The sequence below is a fragment of the Clavelina lepadiformis genome, chromosome 1 (genome assembly GCF_947623445.1).
Source record: "Clavelina lepadiformis chromosome 1, kaClaLepa1.1, whole genome shotgun sequence".
Classification (NCBI taxonomy): domain Eukaryota; kingdom Metazoa; phylum Chordata; class Ascidiacea; order Aplousobranchia; family Clavelinidae; genus Clavelina; species Clavelina lepadiformis.
Window position 1 is genome coordinate 229204 of NC_135240.1, and position 23238 is coordinate 252441.

Genomic DNA, 23238 nt, shown 5'->3' on the forward strand with positions numbered 1-23238 from the left:
CGGGGTTAACGAGTTAATCCAACGTCCATCGCCGAATGTTTTTTGTTGCCCGCGAATGATTTTGCGCAAGGGTAATTGCTGCGTTGATAGTCTGGTTTCTGAAAGGTGGGTGATGAATATGATAAGTTATCACTGTGTCATAAATTACCAAATGCTGTATGATTTGTGAAACTGGCCAATGTTTGTGTGTGGTGATCGTTGTTGCCATGTTTAGTTAAATTAATCGCGTTGGTTTGGTGAATTATGAATTGTGAAATTAGTACTTGTTTGTCCGGAACTCTTTGTTCCATTGTTAGCGTTAGATCGTGGGTAATGAGGTGGTTTAGACACTTAAATTTGTTGTATTTGTGGCTGTAGTGGGTAAGAAATTGCGACGTCTGGTGGTGACCACTTAAAAAATGTAGCACGAATTCGTTTATTAACTGGTTGAGTAAGATTCTTTTGTCCTACTGCACTCATTAATTCGCGCATTAAATCTTTGGAAGATAGAACACGAAGTGTCAGATCAGCCAACAAAAACTCTAAATAATCCTCAGTCCTCACGTTTATCAAAATGTTTCAAGATTTCATTGATTATTATGTCGTAACAGTTATGAGCATACGCAGAAGGTAAACAAAGCAGCCCGAGGTCTGTCGCTGGAATTGCCTCTACCGCTAACATGTGACGATTAGTTTTTGAAGTGATTTGATAAAGGGAAAATTTATGTTCAAGGTGGGAAATCCACGCTTCGGGATTGATTTACATGTTATACATGAAATACAAAATACTTACATGATTTAATCCTATTTACACATACTATCTCGATAAACAATGACATTTAATCGCTATAAAATACACATAGCTCGTTGCCATATCTCAAACCATACCGCACCACAAAGCCTATGCATATAAAGGAATACACTTCATTGCTTTTTTTCACTAATGCATAAACATTTTAACGCATCTTAAGGATATACGTTCTTTTATATTTTAGAATATTAAACGGAAGTTAACATAATTATTCATCCAATATGTTTCTAAACGGTCTGTTTGCAAAGCGTTTTTTATTCGTAATTTTGTACAAGACGTACTTTGTTGTTGTTCCATAACAGTGGTTGCGATTTACCACGGCAAACGAATGAAAACTGCCGACATTGCCTGTGATTATTTTACAGGCTGGCTAAAACAGCTACTGTTGCGTTTTTTAGCAGTTTTGTCATAGTTGCAATATCATCCCCGTGCTTTTCGATTCTGGCTTTGTACTCTGCAAACAACCTTGACTAGAACTCGATGGCAAACTTCTTTCGCGGACGTGCTGCGATCACGCTGTTTCGCATTTTCAGGAAGTCCGACTCGAACGTTACGAGCTTTCAGGTACTGGCGCAAGTCTTTCAATTGGCCTTTGTTGTACCTGATCAGTGATCACCGAGTAAGAAACTTTTTGGCATAACCTAGAATCCTAGATCATCTGATTAGAAACAGGTAATTCCTTTTTCATCTTCGTCCACATCTATCTCATGACTTAATACAATTTTAGGTAACGAGGGTCAGCAAGATACTGCCAGAAGATGATAGGTGTGTGTTAAGTTAAAGTTGACATGATAAGGCTTTAGAATTTAGGTAGTAGGCCTATAGTCATATAGTTCGTAGATTAAAAAAATTTTTCAGGGAGCTTTTGAATTCTTCTTCGAAGACGTCACCTCATAAATGGAAGCACGTATTGCAGAATGAGAGGAAACGCAAGATTTGCATCGGTCTACCACAAGTTTATGATTTCAAAACGTTGGAGTCAATTAACCTGGACACATATAAAGAGAAACATTTGCAGGTTAGGACGTTCTGGTAATTGTGATTAAATTTGACATAAAACTTTTTTTGTACATACTACAGATACAATCTACTATATAATATACTCATAGAATGTATATGTGCAAAGTCTTAGCAAATTTAGTTGTATTTAAAAATAAAAAAGAGACCATCTAGCTGTATTTTAGAAAATACCAAATGAAAATAAGAGTCCGTCAACATTCATATTTGTTTGAATTTATTACACTAACCACATTAAATGCATTGATGTATGGTACCAGTTGTTTGTTATCGTCATCAAACAAAATAACATCCGGTATCTGATATCTTACACATATACTTTTTACAAGGTAAAAGAATTCAATTCAATCTATGCCTTTCTATGGGATGAAATTACAGGTCATTTCATGCATTAAAAGGGAGTTCTTGTGTAGGCAAAATATAATTCAATCTTTGATTTCTTATTTGATTTGATTTGTATAATGATTCTTTGATTTTTGTTTTTAAAAGTACACTTGCCGTGTAACAACTGAGAAAAGTGTCTTTTTTGTGCACTTTCAATGTGCACACCACTAACATTTATGGGATTTTATTTAATTATTATTTATCAATGTGCTTTAATGCAGTCACTAGTTACTACACTGCTAGAATGTAATCCACTTGTCCAAGACTTATCCTCACTGGGCATTTCCTTTCTCTTGGTTTTGTGCCGGTATTAACATAAAATAGACATAAATATAAATAACGGAATGTTTCGTCGGTGCTAGGTTATCGTTATTTCATAAACCAGATGGAAATGCATCGCGTGCGAAGTCAGCTTAGAGAAGCGATGAGATCCGGCTTTATTAAAAGGCTAAGCTGGGCTACTTACTACAATTTGATGGCACATTTCCAGAAATAGTTTTGCTGGCTTTCTTGTATTTAAGGATGTTCAATTATTTGCTTATTTATTTTTTTTGCAAAACTGGTAGGACAGTGATGGTTTTCGTGCAATAATGAAGTGTACGTATTACGTATGAAGTGTAGTGTACTTTTGTATAATATGTTTGTTGTATAATGTTTTTCACATGAATTAATGAAATTGAAGCAATTAAAGTGAAATAATCCATTCTTCGAATGTAAAATATTAACATGTCATTTTTCAGAAAACCGATTTTTTAGCCGTAAAATGTAGGCTAAATGTTGTCACTTCTTTACTACATAATACTGTAGATACCACAATTCATTTTCCATCTTAATATACAGTGTCTAGAATAGACTAAGGTTAAGCAATATATTATAATATATATTATTATATAATATAATTATATTATTTTCTCGATTATTTAGAAGAGTTTGACTTCTGGAAAGTAACTTTTTTCATTACAGAAGTTGTTTGATATTAGGGTTTATGTTATATTACTTATATATTATATTTATGTTATATTATGTTATATAGGCCTATCATATTTTTATCGCCTAAAAAAGCCAATTTCGCCAGCTATTACAATGCAAATGGAGTTTTACGTTTAAAGAATTTATAACATGTTTTTGGATAACTATACGCATATGCACAAGTAATGCATTCAGGTTCAAAATCATTACGTCCTTTTCTGAAACAAGGATACTTTTGCCACAGTTCATCAGATAACACAATATATTTCTTTGGCGCTATTGCTTAGCTTTATTTTGCTTTTATGGTTGTTTAAATCAAAACAATGATAACAAAAATGGTTAGACCTCAATCTGTCGCCGAAATGTCACTTGACTTAGGCCTCATGCCAAAAAGTCGGGATCACGTAAATTGTCCGTGAACAAAATCACTGGTGACAATTGGTCGTGGTCAGCTGGCTATCAAACGCTATGCTTTTATATTTTACGCATATTAGCATTGTTGTTTAATCAAATTATATGAATTAAGGTCAGTTGGTTCTAGGTAAATTTACGTAATGGTCAGCTGTGACGGACAGTTGTCCTCGCGTTTGTTTAGTTTATTCGCGGTAAATTTCCCGTGGTTAATTGTCGTTTAACCCTACAAGTCAAATAAAAATATAATTGTGTTGAAAATATAAGCAGGAAAGCAAAAAATGTAAAAAATAGGACATTTTGACGTTTTCAGTAGCATTTAGGCCTACTTTGAGCAAAAATCCTTTTTTATTAGAAAAGAGGATATATGGTAGCCCTAAGTAACACGAATGGTAAGCTAGGTGTGCCACAAGGCATTTTGCGTTAGTAGCAATATTGAAAACTCATATGAGAACTCACACTGGTGAGTGAACTTATCGACATTTATCCAAATTGGCAGTTTGCAAACTACAGGGAACCTTTTTGATTTTCGTTTTTATATGTGACAGTCACTGCTTTTTTTACTCTGTAATTAATTTTGCAAACAATTATTGATATTGAATATTTTTATTAAAAAAGTTACACATTATATGAGTTTACTCCTATCGATAAAACCTTCAAATATTTTAAGTTCTTTTCAGAAAATAGGTTATAAGTTTGTATAATAACAAATAAAAACGCAATGGATCGTCAAGTAGTTGGTATGCCAGTTGACGTTTTGTTAAAATCAATCAGTGATGGGATTTCACAAGACTTTTTCGACAAAGAAGGACAAGAAAAGAAATTTTCCTGCAAATTTTGTGATAAATCATTCACATGCAAAAGCAACTTGAAACAACATTTAAGAACTCACACAGGTGAGCGACCTTATCAATGCGATGTATGCGACAAGTCATTTACCCAAAGCAGCAGTTTGAAAGGTCATGTAAGAACTCATACTGGAGAGCGTAATTATCACTGCAAGTTTTGTGAAAAGTTATTTACTCAAAGCCAACATTTAAAAACTCATATGCGAATGCACACAGGTGAACGACCATATCAATGCCAGGTGTGCCTCAAGACATTTATCACAAGTGGAAGTTTGCAAGGTCATATGAGAATGCACACTGGTGAGAAACCTTATCAGTGCCAAATTTGTGTCAAGTCATTTACCAGAAGTGGACATTTGAAAACTCATATGAGAATCCACACTGGTGAGCGACCTTATCAGTGCCAAGTTTGCCTCAAGTCATTTACCACAAGCAACCATTTAAAAGCTCATATGAGAATCCACACTGGTGAGCGACCTTATCATTGTCAAGTTTGCCTCAAGTCATTTACCACAAGCAACAATTTAAAAGCTCATATGAGAATCCACACTGGTGAGCGACCTTATCAGTGCCAAGTTTGCCTCAAGTCATTTACCACAAGCAACCATTTAAAAACTCATATGAGAATCCACACTGGTGAGCGACCTTATCATTGTCAAGTTTGCCTCAAGTCATTTACCACAAGCAACAATTTAAAATTTCATATGAGAATCCACACTGGTGATAAACCTTATCAGTGCTAAATTTGTGTCAAGTCATTTACCCAAAGCCAACATTTAAAAGCTCATATCAAAATCCACAATGGAGATTGGTCTTTTTATTTCCAAGTGTGTCAACATTCCTTTTCCCAAAAGACAAATTTGCGGAGTCATGAAACTTTTCACACTGTGAAACGACATTGACACTGTTTAATGGCAGATGCATTAAACAAATATTAAATCTCCTATTGAGGAGATCTAAATATTTTGAAGTGGTCTTTGGACAAAACTTAGCATCAAAAAACATTTACAAACCATTCATCCAGATGCTGCATCCTTTTGTTTGTGTTTTATTTGTTCACTTTTACATGTTATATCAATGACTTTGTTGTATTTATGAAATATAAAATTGCACCATATGGTTGTGTTGGGCAAACAGCTTGTTTTTTCAGGAAGTTTATCAACGTAAGGTGCCCTAAAATTCGTATGATAAAACTCATATCATAACTCACACTGAAGAGAAACCTTATCAATGCCTACTGCAGAGGTGGCCAAACTGCGGCTCTTTAATGAATTTGCATTGTTCATTTAGACATCCATTTTTCCGGTATAGACGAGTTAATTGATCAGATTATGAAACAATGCGTTCTACCACAAGCAGTAACAGTCGACTGATTGTTAGTAATAATCAAACTACACTCCGAAGTAAAAATTATTGTGAAGAAGTGTGCTAACCTGTACACTGTAGTTAAGTAAACCGTCAGATTTAAGCTGCATGTCAGGGCTGAACTAGTTTTCAGTGTGGGTTACGGTTATATAAATAATTGCAAAAGGAGTTTATCCAAGAAATGTTGTTGGGGAATTATTGCAAAAAGAGAAAGTATGAAGAGGAGAATAGAACTTTTAAAACGGAATGGGAGGAAGAATTTGTATACACTGACTTTGAGCTAAACTTGTGTGTCTTATCTGTCATGCTTCGCTCAACCATTACAAAAAATGACGCAGATGAGTCGAAATTCAAAAAATAGACTAGTCTAGCTTCATCTTGCGGTTCTTTACCTAAAACACTTTCGTCTACCACAAGTTTGTGATTTCAAAACGTCGTAGTCCATTAACCTGGACACATACAAGATGAAACATTTGCAGGTTAGGACGTTCTGGTATTTGTGATTAATTTTGACATGAAACTTTCTTTGTACAAACTACAGATACAATCTACTATATAACAAACCCCATTCTACAACCCTGTCTAGTTAGTTCGAATCTTTGCAGTTACATTTGCGCGAATTCTCGCTCAATTCAAAAAGACTAGCAAATGGTATCTGGAAGTACAGTACTCAAATGTTATTCTGTAATTCTGTTAACTCTATGTGGCAATTGGTAATTGGGGATAGAAAAGGTTACCATGGGTATCCAAAAATTAATCCTATTTAGCAAATTGCTACACTCAGGAGCCATCTGTTAACTATATGTAGCAAATGGTAACTGAAATTATGGCAAATATAAACCCTAAATAACAAAAGATTACATATGGTAGCCAAATGGCAATCCTTTCATTGCCGCCGCAACAATTACACTTTGTATTGGTTTTCACGTCTTTACCTTTAAAAATAATTATGATTTCGTGAAAAGTTTAACTCTCCGGGTTAATTGCCAATTGTAATGTATATCCGGAGTGATTTAGTCTTTCAAGTCATGATATGATGTTGTGATGTTAATCATTGATCAAATGAATTGCTGAATATAACGGAGACCCAGGTTCACTTATTACGTAATAATGCCGAGTTCGAATAGACCGATAATTAGTTTATCGAAATCCGTAAAAACGAAATACGTTGACAGATTTTGTCATGTAACTGCTTTATGGTTTTGGAAGGCGTTTTGCGCTATGGAAGGTACTCACCTGGCAATCCGGTTTTGCTATGCCCGTAGTGATTTAATTCTTTAAGTCTTTGCAACTTGAAACTAATGGAGTAATTTCACCAACCTAATTCGCGCAATTAACTGGCCGATAACATCGAGTTCAGTTCGACTCATAAAACGTATGGCGCGAGCAGTGACGGCAGCAACAAACAATTGCTGTACCTGGAGGCTGTCACATAAGAGCCAATGCTGGCAGCCCCGGGAAAAGTAAAACATTTCCAGGGTGGATAACAGCACCTTTGTTTGTGCACTTTTTGTCATCATTACGATGCCACAGGTATATAGTCACTTAAACCATCTAAATTTAAATGAAATTGAACAACAGCAAATTTTATTTTTATAACAGCAGGGAGATGATAAAAGTGACCCAGCAACAGAACAAAATGACGGGTCATGAATAAGCATTATGGACAAGTGCAGTCGGAAATCACAAAATCGGGATCTTCTAATACTGGATTAAATAAGAAGAAAAACTGTCCGTAAGTTCTACTATTATTTCCAACAGCTTTCAAGTATGAATGGAAGATAATTTAAAATACCTTTAGCTTTTCAATGCTGTTTTTGATTTCTATGTGTAAAAGAAAACAAAAGCCAAACATTTCCGAGAATAATGACATAATGGTGTTAGTAATTGTTCTAGATACTGTGGTGTCATGAATTTGAACATATCGCGCGACTGCAAAGTCGTGCACGATAAAAAAATAATGGGAAAGGTGATTTCAAGTGCGACTTTGCAAAAAGTTGCGGACTTCTTGGAATGGCCTCCTGAGACACCTACGTGGCAAGCTTCACGCTTTTTGTTTCGTGACAAAGGAGGGCCGTGCCGGAGCCGTAAGCTATGTTTCAGCTTTAGTTTAATTTCGCCGACTTGGCTGTTGGGTCTTCTTTGTTCGCTACGTCTCTTTATTTGCCTAAGTTATGTAGCATCTCGTTTTGTAGAACGTGATAGAGAGAGAGAGAGGGTTATTAAGCCCTCTTGCATGAAACAGTTAACTAGATCACTAAGATCAGTCGGTTTCATGAGAGAAAAATGAAAAGCAGTCTTGCTTCAACAGGCTGGCTTCATACCAATGTAGCCACATCGGAATTTTGAGTGTCGAGTCACGGGTAGCTAAGTCTTTTGTTTCCACCACGTGTCCACGTTTTATAGGTATTCGAGAGACTGTGAGTTGGTAATTAGCTGTGGAGAGTGGAGTGGCAGTTTTTTTAAATGGGGTTTCTAAGAGTACCGCGTCAATGTGATCATCGAAAGCAGTGTTTTTGTAAGTTTGTAAGATAAATCGTTCTTTGACAAGATTGCGAGCAAAAGTTAGCAACCATGATTATGCACACATCGCAAATTCGTACAAAATTTCAGGACAAATTTTGAAACTTGAAAAGGTAAGGAACGTTAGAGCCATGTACATTTTGTGACATTTATTAGATTTCGTTATGAGATGCTATGGTTTTGGTTGTTGTGGTCGCCGTTGTTTTGGCCAGTTGAACAACTTCATTATTATATTTTCTCTTGTTTATATCTTTATCTTGTTATATGACTATTATTAACATCAATTTTAACTTTCACATTAACCATAACCACATGTGTTGTTATTTTTGTTCTCAATCTGAGAGCCCACATTCAAATCGTCTTGTTTGTTTCAGCTGGGCCGACTCTGACGAATTATGGCGCTCGATGGTCGACCAAGATTCGCTTTATTACCGAAACAGCGCTTACTTGTCGAGACACGAAGATTTGCAACCTCTAGTGCGCACCATCCGGCTAGACTAGTTAATGGAGGTAGCAACTCAACTTCTAAACTCTAGGGGAAAGCAAGATAATGGAAAGTATCTTGTCTAACGCTAGTGTGTCTCTTTGCAGGTATCAAAGGTGTGAACTTTACACTGGGAGACGTTTTATTTAGCGATCGACTACATTGATCGATATCTTTACAACACAACCAACATTCACAAAACGAGGTTACAGCTTGTCGGTGTCACCGCCTTATTTATCGCCGCGCAATTAGAAGTAAGTTTGTCATTTTTTTGTATAAAATTTATTTGAAGAACCTATATTCACGCAGGTAAACAGTATTTAGGAGAAATGATTTCTAAATATTGGTCTTTGCTAAACTTTTGTGTCTCTACAGGAAATCTATCCCCCGAAGTTAACAGACTTTGCCTACGTCACCGATGGAGCTTGCACGGAGGAAGAAATCATATCCCAGGAATTGTTAATCCTTAGCACACTCAAGTGGTCGCTTTCCCCAGTCACAGTGGTGTCCTGGGTAAACGTTTATCTTCAGACAGCTCACGCGGTCACGCCGCTTTCGCCGCCAATGCTCTGTCATCCGCTTTTTTTCCTTCCTCAATATCCGCAAGAAACATTTGTCCACATAGCACAGGTGGGAATAAATTGCAGTCAGTTCTTGTGTGAAAGGTAACGATCCTAAACTTTGATGAAACAACGTCTCAGATGCATCTAGTGCTTAAAATGTCACCAGCGTCCTGGTCCGGTTCTGTTCGTAAAATTTGCTATATTTTTTCTATTATGTCGTCTTCCTAATCTCGAATATATGAATATTTCGACTGTGAGTTGCCGCCGATTTATTGACCCACTTTGCTTGTGTTTTGCATTCATGCAGTTATTAGCAATTAGCAAACAATATAACTAATATCGGGACTTTCTGCGTACAGCTACCTCACATCTTCACTTGCTGGATATTTAACGTGCGGTTTCAGAAACTGCGTCAAGCGTCGAGTAATCTTAACTGTTCTTATTTCCATTCTAGTTGATCGACCTCTTTACATTGGACATCAAAAGTCTTCAGTTTCCATCCGTGTTCTTGGCTGTGTCCGCCTTGTACCATTTTTCATCGCGGGAGCTCGCCACCCAAGTTTCATGCTTTCAGTTCTTAGACATCGCCGCTGTAAGTAATTCTATAAGCACTGGGATAATTCTAGTATAAGAGTGTTATAAGATTTAGATAATACTAGGAGTGTTATCACTTATCAGCAATGTCTACCAATGTATCTACGGCATTTTACCTAATTTTGAGTTTATTGCTTTAAAAATCGGTTTTCCGGTGTTTGTCGGATTATTTATATCATTTATTTTTAAGGCATTAGGTGCCCTATATAGTTGGTTCTGTTAATATTGCCTGAATTTTGCGTGTTTTAATTGAACTCTTTATGCGTTTAGTGTGTTCACTGGATGGCGTTGTTTGCGATAAAAGTCCCACACAGTGGTCTTCAACCTATGAAACAATTCCGCAGGGTGGAAGCAAGTGACGTACAAAATATTCAAACTCACACGAATAACATTGACACCTTTGTAAGTTAGCGGTAAACAATTCGGCTGATTTTGAACTGTTTTACTAAGTGTATGTTTTGCTTGTATGGCTCATCTTGGTTAAAGTTGGAATTGAACCCTAAAAGAGGACAAATGGTAGGCGTATTGTAATTAATTATAATTATAAACTAATAAACTTTGGCACATTGACAGCTCTTTAGTCAAGCGGAAAGGCTTCCCATAGAGAGTCAGGGTCTTTGAAACGAATTAGAGAAATTAAATTGAATGGAAATGTCCAAGTGGTTTAACGAAACAAAAGCTGGGTATGACCTCGCTCAGTCAAAAGCAATAAATCAAACAATCGTTCTCATTATTCTCATTTCTCACAACTAAACTTCTCAAATAAAACCCATGATAAATGTGATTTTATACAATGACTTAACTGAAGCATAAACAAACATTTGCAGTTTGGGGTTTGATTTGTGAGCTAAACTAGCCGACGAAAGAGAAGTTGCTGCAGCGCTATCTACATAAAAAAGAATTCAATTGGCATGATCATAAACAGTTAACAAGGGACAGTCTCTTTTGGAAGTAGGTGCTTTCGACGGGGTTAACCGAGTTAATCTAACGTCGATCGCCGAATGTTTTTTGTTGCCCGCGAATGATTTTGCGCAAGGGTGATTTCCGCGTTGATAGTCTGGTTTCTGAAAGGTGGGTGATGAATATGTTAAGTTATCACTGTGCCATAAATTACCACTTGCTGTATGATTTGTGAAACTGGTCAATGTTTGTGTGTGGTGATCGTTGTTGCCATGTTTAGTTAAATTAATCGCGTTGGTTTGGTGAATTATGATTTGTGAAATTAGTACTTGTTTGTCCGGAACTCTTTGTTCCATTGTTAGCGTTAGATCGTGGATAATGAGGTGGTTAAGACACTTAAATTTGTTGTATTTGTGGCTGTAGTGGGTAAGAAATTGCGACGTCTGGTGGTGACCACTTAAAAAATGTAGCACGATTTCGTTTATTAACTGGTTGAGTAAGATTCTTTTGACCTACTGCACTCATTAATTCGCGCATTAAATCTTTGGAAGATAGAACACGAAGTGTCAGATCAGCCAACAAAAACTCTAAATAATCCTCAGTCCTCACGTTTATCAAAATGTTTCAAGATTTCATTGATTATTATGTTGTAACAGTTATGAGCATACGCAGAAGGTAAACAAAGTTGCCCGAGGTATGTCGCCGGAATTGCCTCTACCGCTAACATGTGACGATTAGTTTTTGAAGTGATTTGATAAAGGGAAAATTTATGTTCAAGGTGGGAAATCCACGATTCGTGATTGATTTACATGCTATACATGAAATACAAAATACTTACATGATTTAATCCTATTTACACATACTATCTCGATAAACAATGACATTTAATCGCTATAAAATACACATAGCTCGTTGCCATATCTCAAACCATACCGCACCACAAAGCCTATGCATATAAAGGAATACACTTCATTGCTTTTTTTCACTAATACATAAACATTTTAATTTTTAACGCATCTTAAGGATATACGTTCTTTTATATTTTAGAATATTAAACGGAAGTTAACATAATTATTCATCCAATATGTTTCTAAACGGTCAGTTTGCAAAGCGTTTTTTATTCGTCATTTTGTACAAGACGTACTTTGTTGTTGTTCCATAACAGTGGTTGCGATGTACCACGGCAAACGAATGAAAACTGCCGACATTGCCTGTGAATATTTTACAGGCAGGCTAAAACAGCTTCTTTGCGACATGCATTTTTTTGCAGTTTTGTCATAGTTGCAATATCATCCCCGTGCTTTTCGATTCTGGCTTTGTACTCTGCAAACAACCTTGACTAGAACTCGATGGCAAACTTCTTTCGCGAACGTGCTGCGATCACGCTGTTTCGCATTTTCAGGAAGTCCGACTCGAACGTTACGAGCTTTCAGGTACTGGCGCCAGTCTTTCAATTGGCCTTTGTTGTACCTGATCACCGAGTAAGAAACTTTTTGGCATAACCTAGGATCCTAGATCATCTGATTAGAAACAGGTAATTCCTTTTTCATCTTCGTCCACATCTATCTCATGACTTAATACAATTTTAGGTAACGAGGGTCAGCAAGATATTGCCAGAAGATGATAGGTGTGTGTTAAGTTAAAGTTGACATGATAAGGCTTTAGAATTTAGGTAGTAGGCCTATAGTCATATAGTTCGTAGATTAAATAAATTTTTCAGGGAGCTTTTGAATTCTTCTTCGAAGACGTCACCTCATAAATGGAAGCACGTATTGCAGAATGAGAGGAAACGCAAGATTTGCATCGGTCTACCACAAGTTTGTGATTTCAAAACGTTGGAGTCAATTAACCTGGACACATATAAAGAGAAACATTTGCAGGTTAGGACGTTCTGGTAATTGTGATTAAATTTGACATAAAACTTTTTTTTTACATACTACAGATACAATCTACTATATAATATACTCATAGAATGTATATGTGCAAAGTCTTAGCAAATTTAGTTGTATTTAAAAATAAAAAAGAGACCATCTAGCTGTATTTTAGAAAATACCAAATGAAAATAAGAGTCCGTCAACATTCATATTTGTTTGAATTTATTACACTAACCACATTAATTGCATTGATGTATGGTACCAGTTGTTTGTTATCGTCATCAAACAAAATAACATCCGGTATCTGATATCTTACACATATACTTTTTACAAGGTAAAAGAATTCAATTCAATCTATGCCTTTCTATGGGATGAAATTACAGGTCATTTCATGCATTAAAAGGGAGTTCTTGTGTAGGCAAAATATAATTCAATCTTTGATTTCTTATTTGATTTGATTTGTATAATGATTCTTTGATTTTTGTTTTTAAAAGTAAACTTGCCGTGTAACAAATGAGAAAAGTGTCTTTTTGTGCACTTTCAATGTGCACACGACTAAAATTTATGGGATTTTATTTAATTATTATTTATCAATGTGCTTTAGTGCAGTCACTAGTTACTACACTGCTAGAATGTACACTTTTGTATAATATGTTTGTTGTATAATGTTTTTCACATGAATTAATGAAATTGAAGCAATTAAAGTGAAATAATCCATTCTTCGAATGTAAAATATTAACATGTCATTTTTCAGAAAACCGATTTTTAAGCCGTAAAATGTTGGCTAAATGTGGTCACTTCTTTACTACATAATACTGTAGATACCACAATTCATTTTCCATCTTAATATACAGTGTCTAGAATAGACTAAGGTTAAGCAATATATTATAATATATATTATTATATAATATAATTATATTATTTTCTCGATTATTTAGAAGAGTTTGACTTCTGGAAAGTAACTTTTTTCATTACAGAAGTTGTTTGAGATTAGGGTTTATGTTATATATTATATTTATGTTATATTATGTTATATAAGCCTATCATATCTTCATCGCCTAAAAAAAGGCCAATTTCGCCAGCTATTACAATGCAAATAGAGTTTTACGTTTAAAGAATTTATAACATGTTTTTGGATAACTATACGCATATGCACAAGTAATGCATTCAGGTTCAAAATCATTACGTCCTTTTCTGAAACAAGGACACTTTTGCCACAGTTCATCAGAAAACACAATATATTTCTTTGGCGTTATTGCTTAGCTTTATTTTGCTTTTATGGTTGTTTAAATCAAAACAATGATAACAAAAATGGTTAGACCTCAATCTGTCGCCGAAATGTCACTTGACTTAGGCCTCATGCCAAAAAGTCGGGATCACGTAAATTGACCGTGAACAAAATCACTGGCGACAATTGGTCGTGGTCAGTTGGCTATCAAACGCTATGCTTTTATTTTTACGCATACTAGCATTGTTGTTTAATCAAATTATATGAATTAAGGTCAGTTGGTTCTAGGTAAATTTACGTCATGGTCAGTTGTGACGGACAGTTGTCCTCGCGTTTGTTTAGTTTATTCGCGGTAAATTTCCCGTGGTTAATTGTCGTTTAACCCTAAAAGTCAAATAAAAATATAATTGTGTTGAAAATATAAGCAGAAAAGCAAAAAATGTAAAAAATAGGACATTTTGACGTTTTCAGTAGCATTTAGGCCTACTTTGAGCAAAAATCCTTTTTCTTTAGAAAAGAGGATATATGGTAGCCCTAAGTAACACGAATGGTAAGCTAGGTGTGCCACAAGGCATTTTGCGTTAGTAGCAATATTGAAAACTCATATGAGAACTCACACTGGTGAGTGAACTTATCGACATTTATCCAAATTGGCAGTTTACAAACTACAGAGAACCTTTTTGATTTTCGTTTTTATATGTGACAGTCACTGCTTTTTTTACTCTGTAATTAATTTTGCAAACAATTATTGATATTGAATATTTTTATTAAAAGAGTTACACATTATATGAGTTTACTCCTATCGATAAAACCTTTAAATATTTTAAGTTCTTTTCAGAAAATAGGTTATAAGTTTGTATAATAACAAGTAATAACGCAATGGATCGTCAAGTAGTTGGTATGCCAGTTGACGTTTTGTTAAAATCAATCAGTGATGGGATTTCACAAGACTTTTTCGACAAAGAAGGACAAGAAAAGAAATTTTCCTGCAAATTTTGTGATAAATCATTCACATGCAAAAGCAACTTGAAACAACATTTAAGAACTCACACAGGTGAGCGACCTTATCAATGCGATGTATGCGACAAGTCATTTACCCAAAGCAGCAGTTTGAAAAATCATGTAAGAACTCATACTGGAGAGCGTAATTATCACTGCAAGTTTTGTGAAAAGTTATTTACTCAAAGCCAACATTTAAAAACTCATATGAGAATGCACACAGGTGAACGACCATATCAATGCCAGGTGTGCCTCAAGACATTTACCACAAGTGGAAGTTTGCAAGGTCATATGAGAATGCACACTGGTGAGAAACCTTATCAGTGCCAAGTTTGCCTCAAGTCATTTACCACAAGCAACCATTTAAAAGCTCATATGAGAATCCACACTAGTGAGCGACCTTATCATTGTCAAGTTTGCCTCAAGTCATTTACCCAAAGCAACAATTTAAAATCTCATCTAAGAATCCACACTGGTGAGCAACCTTATCATTGCCAAGTTTGCCTCAAGTCATTTACCACAAGCAACCATTTAAAAGCTCATATGAGAATCCACACTGGTGAGCGACCTTATCATTGTCAAGTTTGCCTCAAGTCATTTACCCAAAGCAACAATTTAAAATCTCATCTGAGAATCCACACTGGTGAGCGACCTTATCATTGCCAAGTTTGCCTCAAGTCATTTACCACAAGCAACCATTTAAAAACTCATCTGAGAATCCACACTGGTGAGCGACCTTATCATTGTCAAGTTTGCCTGAAGTCATTTACCAAAAGTGGAAATTTGAAAACTCATATGAGAATGCACACTGGTGAGCGACCTTATCATTGTCAAGTTTGCCTCAAGTCATTTACCACAAGCAACAATTTAAAAGCTCATATGAGAATCCACACTGGTGAGCAACCTTATCATTGCCAAGTTTGCCTCAAGTCATTTACCACAAGCAACCATTTAAAAACTCATCTGAGAATCCACACTGGTGATAAACCTTATCAGTGCCAAGTTTGCCTCAAGTCATTTACCACAAGTGGAAATTTGAAAACTCATATGAGAATCCACACTGGTGAGCGACCTTATCATTGTCAAGTTTGCCTCAAGTCATTTACCACAAGCAACAATTTAAAAGTTCATATGAGAATCCACACTGGTGATAAACCTTATCAGTGCTAAATTTGTGTCAAGTCATTTACCCAAAGCCAACATTTAAAAGCTCATATCAAAATCCACAATGGAGATTGGTCTTTTTATTGCCAAGTGTGTCAACATTCCTTTTCCCAAAAGAAAAATTTGCGGAGTCATGAAACTATTCACACTGTGAAACGACATTGACACTGTTTAATGACAGATGCATTAAACAAATATTAAATCTCCTATTGAGGAGATCTAAATATTTTGAAGTGGTCTTTGGACAAAACTTAGCATCAAAAAACATTTACAAACCATTCATCCAGATGCTGCATCCTTTTGTTTGTGTTTTATTTGTTCACTTTTACATGTTATATCAATGACTTTGTTGTATTTATGAAATATAAAATTGCACCATATGGTTGTGTTGGGCAAACAGCTTGTTTTTTCAGGAAGTTTATCAACGTAAGGTGCCCTAAAATTCGTATGATAAAATTCATATCATAACTCACACTGAAGAGAAACCTTATCAATGCCTACTGCAGAGGTGGCCAAACTGCGGCTCTTTAATGAATTTGCATTGTTCATTTAGACATCCATTTTTCCGGTATAGACGAGTTAATTGATCAGATTATGAAACAATGCGTTCTACCACAAGCAGTAACAGTCGACTGATTGTTAGTAATAATCAAACTACACTCCGAAGAAAAAATTATTGTGAAGAAGTGTGCTAACCTGTACACTGTAGTTAAGTAAACCGTCAGATTTAAGCTGCATGTCAGGGCTGAACTAGTTTTCAGTGTGGGTTACGGTTATATAAATAATTGCAAAAGGAGTTTATCCAAGAAATGTTGTTGGGGAATTATTGCAAAAAGAGAAAGTATGAAGAGGAGAATAGAACTTTTAAAACGGAATGGGAGGAAGAATTTGTATACACTGACTTTGAGCTAAACCTGTGTGTCTTATCTGTCATGCTTCGCTCAACCATTACAAAAAATGACGCAGATGAGTCGAAATTCAAAAAATAGACTAGTCTGGCTTCATCTTGCGGTTCTTTACCTAAAACACTTTCGTCTACCACAAGTTTGTGATTTCAAAACGTTGTAGTCCATTAACCTGGACACATACAAGATGAAACATTTGCAGGTTAGGACGTTCTGGTATTTGTGATTAATTTTGACATGAAACTTTCTTTGTACAAACTACAGATACAATCTACTATATAACAAACCCCATTCTACAACCCTGTCTAGTTAGTTCGAATCTTTGCAGTTACATTTGCGCGAATTCTCGCTCAATTCAAAAAGACTAGCAAATGGTATCTGGAAGTACAGTACTCAAATGTTATTCTGTAATTCTGTTAACTCTATGTGGCAATTGGTAATTGGAGATAGAAAAGGTTACCATGGGTAGCCAAAAATTAATCCTATTTAGCAAATTGCTACACTCAGTAGCCATCTGTTAACTCTATGTAGCAAATGGTAACTGAAATTATGGCAAATATAAACCCTAAATAAGAAAAGATTACATATGGTAGCCAAATGGCAATCCTTTCATTGCCGCCGCAACAATTACACTTTGTATTGGTTTTCACGTCTTTACCTTTAAAAATAATTATGATTTCGTGAAAAGTTTAACTTTCTGGGTTATTTGCCAATTGTAATGTGAATCCGGAGTGATTTAGTCTTTCAAGTCATGATATGATGTTGTGATGTTAATCATTGATCAAATGAATTGCTGAATATAACGGAGACCCAGGTTCACTTATTACGTAATAATGACGAGTTCGAATAGACCGATAATTAGTTTATCGAAATCCGTAAAAACGAAATACGTTGACAGATTTTGTCATGTAACTGCTTTAAGGTTTTGGAAGGCGTTTTGCGTTATGGAAGGTACTCATCTGGCAATCCGGTTTTGCTATGCCCGTAGTGATTTAATTCTTTAAGTCTTTGCAACTTGAAACTTATGGAGTAATTTCACCAACCTAATTCGCGCAATTAACTGGCCGATAACATCGAGTTCAGTTCGACTCATAAAACGTATGGCGCGAGCAGTGACGGCAGCAACAAACAATTGCTGTACCTGGAGGCTGTCACATAAGAGCCAATGCTGGCAGCCGCGGGAAAAGTAAAACATTTCCAGGGTGGATAACAGCACCTTTGTTTGTGCACTTTTTGTCATCATTACGATGCCACAGGTATATAGACACTTAAACCATCTAAATTTAAATGAAATTGAACAACAGCAAATTTTATTTTTATAACAGCAGGGAGATGATAAAAGTGACCCCGCAACAGAACAAAATAACGGGTCATGAATAAGCATTATGGACAAGTGCAGTCGGAAATCACAAAATCGGGATCTTCTAATACTGGATTAAATAAGAAGAAAAACTGTCCGTAAGTTCTACTATTATTTCCAACAGCTTTCAAGTATGAATGGAAGATAATTTAAAATACCTTCAGCTTTTCAATGCTTTTTTTGATTTCTATGTGTAAAAGAAAACAAAAGCCAAACATTTCCGAGAATAATGACATAATGGTGTTCGTAATTGTTCTAGATACTGTGGTGTCATGAATTTGAACATATCGCGCGACTGCAAAGTCGTGCACGATAAAAAAATAATGGGAAAGGTGATTTCAAGTGCGAACTTTGCAAAAAGTTGCTGACTTCTTGGAATGGCCTCCTGAGACACCTACGTGGCAAGCTTCACGCTTTTTGTTTCGTGACAAAGGAGGGCCGGGCCGGAGCCGTAAGCTATGTTTCAGCTTTAGTTTAATTTCGCCGACTTGGCTGTTGGGTCTTCTTTGTTCGCTACGTCCCTTTATTTGCCTAAGTTATGTAGCATCTCGTTTTGTAGAACGTGATAGAGAGAGAGAGAGGGTTATTAAGCCCTCTTGCATGAAACAGTTAACTAGATCACTAAGATCAGTCGGTTTCATGAGAGAAAAATGAAAGGCAGTCTTGCTTCAACAGGCAGGCTTCATACCAATGTAGCCACATCGGAATTTTGAGTGTCGAGTCACGGGTAGCTAAGTCTTTTGTTTCCACCACGTGTCCACGTTTTATAGGTATTCGAGAGACTGTGAGTTGGTAATTAGCTGTGGAGAGTGGAGTGGCAGTTTTTTTAAATGGGGTTTCTAAGAGTACCGCGTCAATGTGGTCATCGAAAGCAGTGTTTTTGTAAGTTTGTAAGATAAATCGTTCTTTGACAAGATTGCGAGCAAAAGTTAGCAACCATGATTATGCACACATCGCGAATTCGTACAACATTTCAGGACAAATTTTGAAACTTGAAAAGGTAAGGAACGTTAGAGCCATGTACATTTTGTGACATTTATTGGATTTCGTTATGAGATGCTATGGTTTTGGTTGTTGTGGTCGCCGTTGTTTTGGCCAGTTGAACAACTTCATTATTATATTTTCTCTTGTTTATATCTTTATCTTGTTATATGACTATTATTAACATCACTTTTAACTTTCACATTAACCATAACCACATGTGTTGTTATTTTTGTTCTCAATCTGAGAGCCCACATTCAAATCGTCTTGTTTGTTTCAGCTGGGCCGACTCTGACGAATTATGGCGCTCGATGGTCGACAAAGATTCGCTTTATTACCGAAACAGCGCTTACTTGTCGAGACACGAAGATTTGCAACCTCTAGTGCGCACCATCCTGCTAGACTAGTTAATGGAGGTAGCAACTCAACTTCTAAACTCTAGGGGAAAGCAAGATAATGGAAAGTATCTTGTCTAACGCTAGTGTGTATCTTTGCAGGTATGAAAGGTGTATACTTTACACCGGTAGACGTTTTATTTAGCGATCGACTACATTGATCGATATCTTTACAACACAACCAACATCACGCATTACAGACCACAATGAAGTCACAAAGAAGACGCGAAACTTGCAGTTATATTGACCGGGGAAGGCTTGATTGGCCACGGTCGCATTATGTGGAACATTTGCACTTTCAAACGGAGAAACTCGTATTTGACTCTTAGGTAATATCGCGCATCGCACTGTATTTGAACTCTTACGTAATAACGCGCATCCTGGTACTCGCGCCTCAATCAAGCTCATTGAGGAACGTTTTCTTGACAATACAGCAAGTATGCATCATTAACCTTCTAGGCCGCCGATCTTTGTTTCTTCAGTTCTAAACTCACCATGCTATAATTTATAACGATTACGATCAAAGCGTCTTCTCTGTCCCACGGACAATTAATATCACGCTTCGTTTCGCTCATTTCTTTTGTATTTGCCAATATTAGGTCAATTTTTTCTAATTTCGTGTAGGGTATTGTCAAATGGGAACTGACTATATAACGCATCTCTTTTTGCTGGAAGAGTTGAATTAGGCTGCAGGTTTTGCAGCCTAATTTTTATAGCTAACTTATCTGCATGTAGGTTAATGGTTTTTTTGTTAAAGTTAGGATAAAATGTTTCTTGTATAATGTTTTTTACATAAATCACAGTGAAATAATCCGTTCTTAGTGTAACGTATCACTTTTTGCAGGAAGAACAATTACATGTACTGCTGTTTAGTTTGCCAGGCAGCTCAAGCAACACAAGTGGCTTCGACCGAAAGTTTTATCGTTTTTTAACTATTTTCAAGTTAGCCATAGTCGTTGATCAGATAGAGCTCAAAAACAGTTAACAGTACAGTACAGTACGGTATAATGTTTCCAAAATCGCTAAAATGTGGCCAAAGAAAATGTATAAATTAATTTGTACAGGTGATATCAGTAAACAAAATAACGACATTGAATATGAATCGAATGACTGACATCGAGATGGCTGACTTTGTGACATCAGGTATTGTACACTAGCTTGTGTAAATGACTGCGCACTTATGTAACCAGGTACGTGAATTAAATAATTTGCTATTCGTTTCGAGGGGAAGAGAATTTTGCTGGAAAGAATCGCAAAGAAGAGGAACAAAAGCAGTCTGACCTCCGTTTGAGGAAACATCGTGTTGGTTGCATTTATCGATAAAATAATAAAGACAATGTCAATTTTACTGGCAAAAATAAAACTTACCGATTTAATCCTTTCTCTGCAGGAGGAACAAGAAGTTGATAAAAATAAAAAAGAAGAAAATTACGACAGTGACAACGTCGTGGGCACGGGGAATGGACATGCGTTGTCGGAAAACGCTACATTGGATTGTTCTGAAGTAAGCTGGCTTTGGATATAAGTCTGCATTTGTAAATTTTTCATGTTGTTACGACTAATTATTATGAGTAGGCGAAATTTTCTTCCATAGGTTTAAACCTGGCAAATGTTCTTTCAGTGATTTGATGTATATATCTCAGCGGGTAAAATAACATACCTGTGCCGAACGTAAAGCTGCGTCAGCAAGGTGACCATGGTAGCCAAATAATAATCCTGTTTAGCAAATTGTTACGCTCTGTAGCCTTTTGTTAACTTTGTGTGGCAATTGGTAACTGGAAAAAGCTAAATGAGTGATTTAGTCTTTTAAGTCACGATATGATGTTGTGATGCTCATCATTGATCAAATGTATTGCTGTATATAACGGAGATCCAGGTTCACTAATTACGTAATAATGCCGAGTTCGACAAGACCGATAATTAATTTATCGATATCCTAAAAAACGAAATACGTTGACAGATATTTTCTTGTAACTCCTTCAGGGTTTTGGAAGGCGTCTTACGTTATGGAAGGTACTCATCTGGCAAACCGGTTTTGCTAAGTCCATAGTGATTTAATTCTTTAAGTCTGTGCAACTTGAAACTTATGGAGTTATTTCACCAGCCTAATTCGCGCAATTAATTGACCGATAACGTCTGGTTCAGTTCGACCTATAAAACGTATGGCGCGCACAGTTACGGCAACAACAAACAGTTGTTGTACATGGGAGTTGTCACATAGGAGCCAATGCTTACGGGCCCGGGCAAAAATAAAACATTTCCAGTGTGGATAACGATTGATGGAGTTAAGGGTGACCTAAACTATACATCATATTAAATAGTGTTGTGAAACGTGGCTGTTAAATTTTTTGATTCTTTTTAGATTTTTATCCTCATTTTTATCCACAATATGCCACAGGTATATAGAAACTTAAACCATCTACATTTAAATGAAATTGAACAACAGCAAATTTTCTTTTTATAACAGCAGGGAGGTGATAAAAGTGACCCAGCAACAGAACAAAATGACGGGTTCATGAATACGGATTATGGACAAGCGCAGTCGGAAAAAACAAAATCAGGATCTTCTAATACTGCATTAAATAAGAAGAAAAAGTGTCCGTAAGTTCTACTATAATTTCGACTAGCTTTTAAGTATGAATATAAGATAATTTAAAATGCCTTCAGCTTTTCAATGCTGTTTTTGATTTCTATGTGTAAAAGAAAACAAAAGCCAAACATGTCCGAGAATAATGACATAATGCTGTTAGTAATTGTTCTAGATACTGTGGTGTCATGAATTTGAACATATCGCGCCACTGCAAAATCGTGCACGACAAAAAAAATAATGGGAAAGGTGATTTCAAGTGCGAACTTTGCAAAAAGTTCCTGACTTCTTGGAATGGCCTCGTGAGACACCTACGTGGCAAGCTTCACGCTGATCAACCCAAGGCAATGGAAATGGCTGATTCTATGGACCGCCGCCGGAAAAACGTCCCAATCGTAAGTTTTGGTAAATACACACAGTACGAAATGACTGTGCAGTAGAAACACACTCATGCAATGATTAACACAATTCCTCGCTACATTTTACAGCAACAAACTAATTGCATCAACTGGAATAAAGTTTTAAACAACTTCAAAAGCTTTTTAATGGGCCACGATGGGGGGGCACACGAAGAACGGGTAGCCCAAGATAAAGTATTACTTTTGCAAAATATAATAAAAGACTGTGATTTCAAAACGTTGGAGTCCATTGACCTGGACACATATAAAGAGAAACATGTGCAGGTTAGGACGTTATATTAATTTTGATTAGTTACATACAAGATTTTTTGGATATACTACAGGTAGAATCTACTATGTAATATATTCATAGAATTTATATCAGCAAAGTAAAAGCTCACTGGAAAGCAAAGGTTTGAAGGTGAACATCAAACCAAAGCGATGAGAATTGGTAGAAAATCGTTGAAGGGAGTAGTCGGTACTGTTGAGTGTTGATCCA

The 23238-nt window shown here is 36.1% G+C and overlaps 2 pseudogenes; both read left to right on the forward strand.

Annotated features, from left to right (window-relative positions):
• The first annotated feature begins 1270 nt into the window (after positions 1 to 1270).
• On the forward strand, positions 1271 to 21279 carry LOC143444244 (uncharacterized; annotated as a pseudogene).
• Positions 7745 to 10569, forward strand: LOC143456641 (G1/S-specific cyclin-E1-like; annotated as a pseudogene).
• Positions 21280 to 23238: the final 1959 nt, after the last annotated feature.